Here is a 7326-nt window from a genome sequence, read left to right as displayed (position 1 = left end):
ATCTGGGAGATTAAAATCTCCCGAAACAATCAAATGATCCCTGTCAGAAAGTAGAGATAGAACAGTTTTAAAGCAGACAAATGATGTTCATAAATTAGAATGCCAGATCCAGGCATTAATAAATTCTATTTCAGTAATATTAATAACATTAACATTATTAGTAACATTAATAAATTCTATTTCAGGCATTAATTCTAAACAGTAAAAACAAGTGGCCCAACGAAACCAAGCACGAGCATGTTACACGCGTCTCTTATTAGCATAGTGGGCAATTGTCAAAATCGCGAGGAAAACACAAATAACATAATATAGAGACATTTATAAAAAAAAACTTAAACTAGGTACGGTGCAAATATGTTAAAATTTTAGTTTTTAAGACAGGGATAGATGTTGAAATGAAAATTTTACTATATAGATTATTATAATTATTACAAAGAACACGAAAGGGTTCATGCAGGCCAAAATTTGAGGTACATCTTGGCAAGTTAAGAGGATGGTAGTTGCGGGTTGGTCTAAAAGGCACATTAAAAGTTAATCGGCTTACAAATAGATTGTGCATAAAAATAGTTCCAAGCATGATTCTACGAGTTACAAGGGTAGGTAAATTAAGAAATTGTAATCTACTAGAGTATGAAGGCAACCTTTCGTTTTGATACCAGTTCAAATCACGAAGGGCGAAACTAAAATTCAATACGATCAATGTGTACTTGATATTGGGGACTCCAAACGGGACCGCAATATCCTTAATTAGGACAGACAAGGGAAGTAAATAATAATATGGTTGTATAAGGATCGTCAAAATCTTTTGACAATCGCTTAATAAACCAAAGAACACAAATTGCCTTGTTAACAGTAGACTTTATGTGACAGTCGAATTTTAATTTTGGGTCAAGAAGAACTCCTAAATCGTTGACCGAATATATACGGTCCAGTGGCATATTATGAAGAGAATAGCTTATAAATGAAGCGCGGCCCTATGAAAAGTCATTTCGTTTCATTTAAAGCAATTCAGATTGGAGAGTTAGTTGGTGTTGTGGTCTCCAAATCCATTAGAAGAGGACTTTCTGTTATTACCGGGGAAAAAATACAATTTGACCTGCTTAAATTGTAAGGGTAAACTGAATTTAGACAAGAATCGGCACTATAAGTAGTTTGGAAGAACTTGGAATAAATAAGCAATTTCAGAGTCAGTAGACGCCTCAGTTGAGTTTAATCGTACTAATGAAGTCAAGGCGGAGTTTTTTCGCTTGATATGTATTATTAGTATCGGGGTGTTTAGTGTACCGCGACCTGTAAGATCTATTGTACCCCCATTCATAGCCTACAGCTCAGATATCAACCCACTTCCTCGAATAAAGTCAGGTGTAAGAGTTCTGGTTCCTAAGATTTTACATCTTATACTTGCTAATGCCGGACAGTCTGCGATGATGTGTTTAGAGGTTTCGTCCTCTATGTCGCAGAATCTGCAAGTTCTACTGCTGGTTATTCCCATCTTACCTAGGTGACTTTTCAGTCTACAGTGACCGGTTAGAAATTCGGTAACGATCCTAAGTGAATTTTTCCCTAGTTGAATAAGTTCCTTGAACCTCTTCTTGTTGTAGTTATTTATTTGAGTTTTGGCTTGCCTTAGGCCTGGGGTATTCCTCCAGTGTTCTTGCCTCAAGGTGCCTTCCTTTTTCCTAAGGTATTCCTTTATAGTGTGCCTCCCTATGCCACAGTAGGGCTCTGGTCCTATCAGGGGCTGTTCGGCTCCTAGTTTTGCCATTTTATCGGCAAGTTCATTTCCGGATATATCCTTATGTCCCGGAATCCATCTGAGGGCCAGCCTGTTTCAACTGCCCAATATATTTAGCTTACTCTTCACCTCTAGGACTAGCTTCGAGGTGATTTTGTTACTATGTAAAGCAGTAATTGCTGCTCGGCTGTCCGAAAGGATCGATATGTCCATTTCCTTGTATCCACGCTGTATGTTGAGCTCTGCACAATTTCCAATGGCACATACCTCAGCCTAAAAAATATGCTAGTATATTGGCCAAGGGATTCGTGGTATTTTATGCGAGGCCCTTCCACTCCAAGGCCTGTGCCTTGTTGTGTCAGGGATCCATCTGTGTACCATGCTATGGTGTGTTTAGCCATAGGGTGCTTTTCAGACAATGTGGTCCAATCTTTCTTATTGCCTAGGTGTGCTGTGAAGTTCTGCTCGAATATTAATTCAGCTGTCATTTCATCCCTAGGGTGGAGTATTAGGGGCACCTCACCTAACAGATTAGTCGCATCCCTCTTATTTAGAATGCAACCTCTACCTATGTCCTCAGTGCTTATTCTCAGGAGTGTAGCTTTGCGTTGAATTTCAATTACACAGTGGAGTGGTGTTAGCTCCATCAGAATTTCTAAGGCAGTTGTAGGACAGGTCCTCATTGCCCATGTCATGCATACGCAGGCAAGTCTTTGCAGCTTTCCTAGCTGGTTTTGCATGCTGGTGAGCTTAGCTCGTTTACCCCATGCAAGTGCTCCGTAAGTGAGGATTGGTCTCACGATCATTAAGTATAGCCATCGTATTATCTGAGGCCTGGTTCCCCAGGATTTCCCAATTTTTCGACAGGTATAGAGTGCTCTGTAACAGTTTTCCAATGTCTTTTCGACATGGGAAGCGAAGTTCAGCTTATTATCCAAGGTGATTCCTAGATATTTAAACTCTCGGCTAGTTTCGATGTCGCAAAGTGTCGCTTCAAATTTTCCCCTGGCGATTATCACGATGTCATCGGCGTATCCCTGACACTGGATTCCTTTTCTAGCAAGTTTGCTGAGAAGCTCATCTACTAGCAGACTCCACAGCAAAGGGGACAGTACTCCTCCTTGCGGGCAGCCTCTGCTGGTTGCAATTGTCACTCTATACGAACCCAGTGTACATGTTGTATTTGTATTTATTATAAAATTTCATCCTAACGCTACAAGTTTGGAACTTATAAGTTAATGCGCTAGTCACTACGAGTTTGTTTGTTACATTATACTTAAAACTAATTTTCATAAAAACGAACCTAAATCGCCTTCTATTTTTACTTTAATTTACGTAATACTGTTTTTAAGGTGTGTTAATAATTTTATCTTGAATTGCGTGGCACTGCTAATATTTTTAAGATGGTTTGGGAGCTGATTCCATGATCGAATAGCATTAATTAAAAATTGTCTTTCGGATGTCAATGATCTAGGTCTTATGCAAGTAAGATTGTTTGCTCTTCTAGAGGATGTAAATTGAAGTTTTTCGAAAAGATACAAAGGTTCTTTTTGGAAAATATTTTTTTGCAGAAAAATTAAGTTCCGCATCTTTATCCATTCATTTAGCGAGATATCGAATATTTTCAGAGAAAATTCGGATACGTGATCTGTATGTGGTTGGTTGAATATATACCTGGCTATGCAATTAAATAGAACTTTAATTTTGTTCTTACTGGTAGTGCTTGCCTGGATTCAAGTAGGTTGCCAATCCATTTGCTCGTAGTAACATCTATGTTCCTTCTGGACAGGGCAGCTCGAACTGCATCATGTGATGTGTTGTCGAAGGCTCCCTCTATGTCAAGAAAGGCACAGATAGCTATTTCCTTGCTGCCCTAGCTAGGGCTAGGCTGCCCACCATTAGTCTTCTTAGGCGGGTTGGGAGTAGTTCCTGCCCCTGCTGTAAGAAAGCTGGAGAGATCATGTCTAATCCCGGTGATTTAAATGGTTGGAAGGTTCCAATAGCCCATTTGAGTTTCTCGGGCGTAACTATAGACTTGGCTGCTAAACAGTCACTAGCTACTGTCCTAGGGGTTCTATGTTGATCACGCATTATGTTTCCCGTAGCGGGAGTACCTCCCGGGAAATGCGTGTCAAATAGCAATTCTAATTTCTCCCGATCCGTGGATGTGAAGGTGTTATTCATTTTCCTCAGGGCTAAATCACTATCCCTTGCACATTTAGCCATTGCTTTGTGCAGTCTCGCGCCCTCTTTGACGTTACTTATTGCCTCACAGAAGTTCCTATAGTTTTTCCGTTTGGCTTTCCTGATCTCTTTGTTGTAGAGCGTCAGGCTTTGCCTGTATTGTTCCCAGTTCCTATCAGTTTTTGGTTTGTTAAAGAGCTTCCGAGTGGTTAATCGTAGTCGTTCAAGACTAGCATTCCACCATGGTGCGTCTGTTTCCCGCTTCTGTCTGCCTAGATGACAACTGTCTTCAAAGGCATTCACTATTTCGTGACCTAGGTTGTCTACCGCTCTATCTAATTGCAAGGGATGTCTAGGGTTTCTTGACGGTTCGTTGGAAAGATTGAGCTCTAGAGTTGACCTGAATTTGTCCCAGTTTGTTTTTTTTACTGGGGTTTCTTTTAGGGTTACATCTTTTTGTATTGAAGGCTACCTCAAACAAAATTGTCCTGTGGTCGGACATGGATTCTTCTGTTGACACATGCCAGTTCCTAATGTGGGGTTTAAATGAATTGGTTGCAAGAGTTATGTATAGCACCTCTTCCCGTACCCTAGTAACAAATGTCGGCCTGGCGCCGACATTACAGATCTCTAGGTTATTGTTTAAAATAAATTCTAGTAATTGCTCACCTCTGTTGTTGACATCCGTACTGCCCCAGATCACATGATGCGCGTTGGCATCGCATCCTATGATGAGGGGGATCATGTTTGTCCGGCAGTGGTCCACGAGCCCGGGTATTCCTGGCGGTGGACGGGCCTCCTCCCCGGCAAAGTAGGCGGAGGCCTCTGCTAGCTTTGGTGCAGCTCCTGTGCCCTTGATGGCTACGGCGACGCAGTCTCTGCTCAAGAACTCTGAAAAGATACTATAATTGATATCTTTCCCTATAACGATGCATGATCTGGGAGGTAATCCTCCTGGATCGCAAATTACCTAAGTGTCTTTGGTGTACAGGCCTTTAATGCCATGGTGCCACCATGGCTCCTGTACAAGGGCTAGCCCGAGGTGTTGGGAGGTGAACATCCTCGCCAAGACAGCAGATGCTGCTTTGGCCCGATGGATGTTTACCTGAACTAGCCGAGTGCTGCTTGTTGCAGCCATCACTCCGAGGTTTGGTGCTCCGTGATGTCTGGTGAAGAGAGAGAGCAAGTCTCTCCACCACCGTCTATCACGGTAACCTCGGCTTCTTCGCAGCTGTCGTCCAGGAGGAGCTCCTGGGCCAGCTCTTGGGATGACATAGGGTGTCCATCCCCTTGGTCATCCCCAATGTCCATGCTGGTGATGGATTGTCCATCCTGCTCCCCACTCTGCAACTTCGGCTCCACGTTCAGTGGTTCGAGGGTATCCTCGACAGTCTTACAGATGGCGTTATTGGGCGTCTCTTCCGGAGCTTTCTTAGTCTTTTTCAGACCGCTCACGGTGACGTGGCCAAACCGGAAGATGAGCTTGTGGTCACGCTCCACTATCTCATCCCTTCCGGTCTGGTTCATCCCTACGACCAGGAGTGCACCAGCTCCGTCGTTCTTCCTGGAGATGACCTTCCAGGCGTCCGTCTCGACACCGTTTTGGAAACTAATGAAGGCTAGTATCTCCTCATTGGTTCGGTCTGAGCTCCTCGGGCAGAACAACGTGGCGTTGTAAGCTGTCGGGATGTCTGCTCCCGTGCGGGTTTCTAGAGGTACTCCCTTCCACGTCCGCAGCTGAGGTACGGCAACCTTAAGCCACTCAGCTGAGTCTTCATCCAGGCAGTCGATAATCAGGTAACCCACCCTGAAGTGGATTCCCCTGAAAACGACCGGACCGCTCCACGCTGACTTGAGCATCTCGTCCATGAGCGATTCCTGGAGCCCGGATAGTTCCTCCGCGGTCAGGCTGGCCGCCGGGAAACCCTCCGGGAGTATGGCCACCCTGATGAGCGTAGCTTTCTTGGCAGCCTCCGCGTATGTCGGACGGGGTCCGATGACCGGTGATGCCGAGCTAGAGGGTGGTCCTCCAGCGGTTGTCGGCTCCTGGTTTTGGCGGGGCTGGGAAGGTATCGCTTGATATTTACAAAGTTATAAAATTGCTTCGGATTATTTGAAAATTCGGTTTTACGCCGGTTCAAATACATAGAATAGCATTGGCTGTTAAAAGCATTAAAATCCGATCCAGCAACCACATATTTCGAAAATTCAGATGGCTTGCCCGTCCTTTTGTACTTTTTGTATGTGTTTAATTTTAGGTTTTTAAGTCTTTGAAGCTCTTGTGTAAACCATGGAGGTCTGATATGTCTTGGAGAAAGTCTGTCAGGGACGAATTCATTAAAAAACGTGCTTAAAACGCTATACAATAATTCAGTGGCACTTTCCATATCCATGCAATTGTATAAGTTTGTTTAGTTGAATTCGGAAATCCAGTTGTTAAGATTATTAAAGTCGCATTTCCGGAAGCATTTCGTTTAAGTCTAAATAAGAATAGATTAAAGGGCAGGGCAAGGAAATTATCAATTCCATTGGTCCATCCATCTTTCCTCTGAGACAACTGCAGGGTCAGTTCTAGATACAACGATCTCAGACTGATCCGAAACAAATACCAGATCTAATTGCCTATTTAAAGAGTTAATTTGCTGTAAGGATAAGTCCATCCACAAAGTCATGATCCGACAAAGGCGTGAAAATAAGTGAGTCAGTAGGAGAAGACCAAGATATATCTGGGATATTTAAATCTCCCAAATCAATTAAATGATCCCTGTCAGAAAGTAGAGATAGAACATATTTAATAGCAGACAAATGATGTTCATAAATTAAAATGTCAGACCCAGGAGGGATATAAGAAAAGGAACAAACGTAGATAAGGCATATAAGAAAACTTTTACTCTAACAAATTCTTTTTCATTGGGGTAATCAGTCTGAATTATGTCCCATGTAAGACTGAAGTTAACAGCAATAAGCACCCTGCCTCCCATACGAGAAATGCGATCAACTCTTTAAGTGTTAAAGTTGTTTGGAAAAACTTCGGAGTTGGAAATCTGCCGTTTCAGCCGAGTTTCTGTGAAGACTAAAATATGTTAATTAAAGGCAGAAGAGCAGCGAACAGCCTAGGTAACTTATTATTAAGTCCTCCTAACGTTTTTGTCCGCGCCAAGGAGGGGTCACTGTCGATATTGTTCGTTAACAGTCGAGAGCAGTTATGTCCAGATGAATTCTCATCTCGCTCTCGTTCTGTTAACAGTCTCCACCCCCGCTCTCCTAACATTAGATTTAAGTAGAGTCAGTTAGTTCTAATTACGAAGCCATAGTGTGAAGTTTAAACGTTGTGAAAAAATTCCATGAAATAAAAGTTGAGAAAAAAGAACCCAGCGAGTCTCCATTTCCACCAACCACTACCAGGG

This window comes from Drosophila gunungcola, unplaced genomic scaffold (assembly GCF_025200985.1).
Source record: "Drosophila gunungcola strain Sukarami unplaced genomic scaffold, Dgunungcola_SK_2 000111F, whole genome shotgun sequence".
In the NCBI taxonomy this organism is placed as follows: Eukaryota; Metazoa; Arthropoda; class Insecta; order Diptera; family Drosophilidae; genus Drosophila; species Drosophila gunungcola.
The sequence above is the reverse complement of the archived record's forward strand: the minus strand, read 5'-3'. Positions refer to the sequence as shown.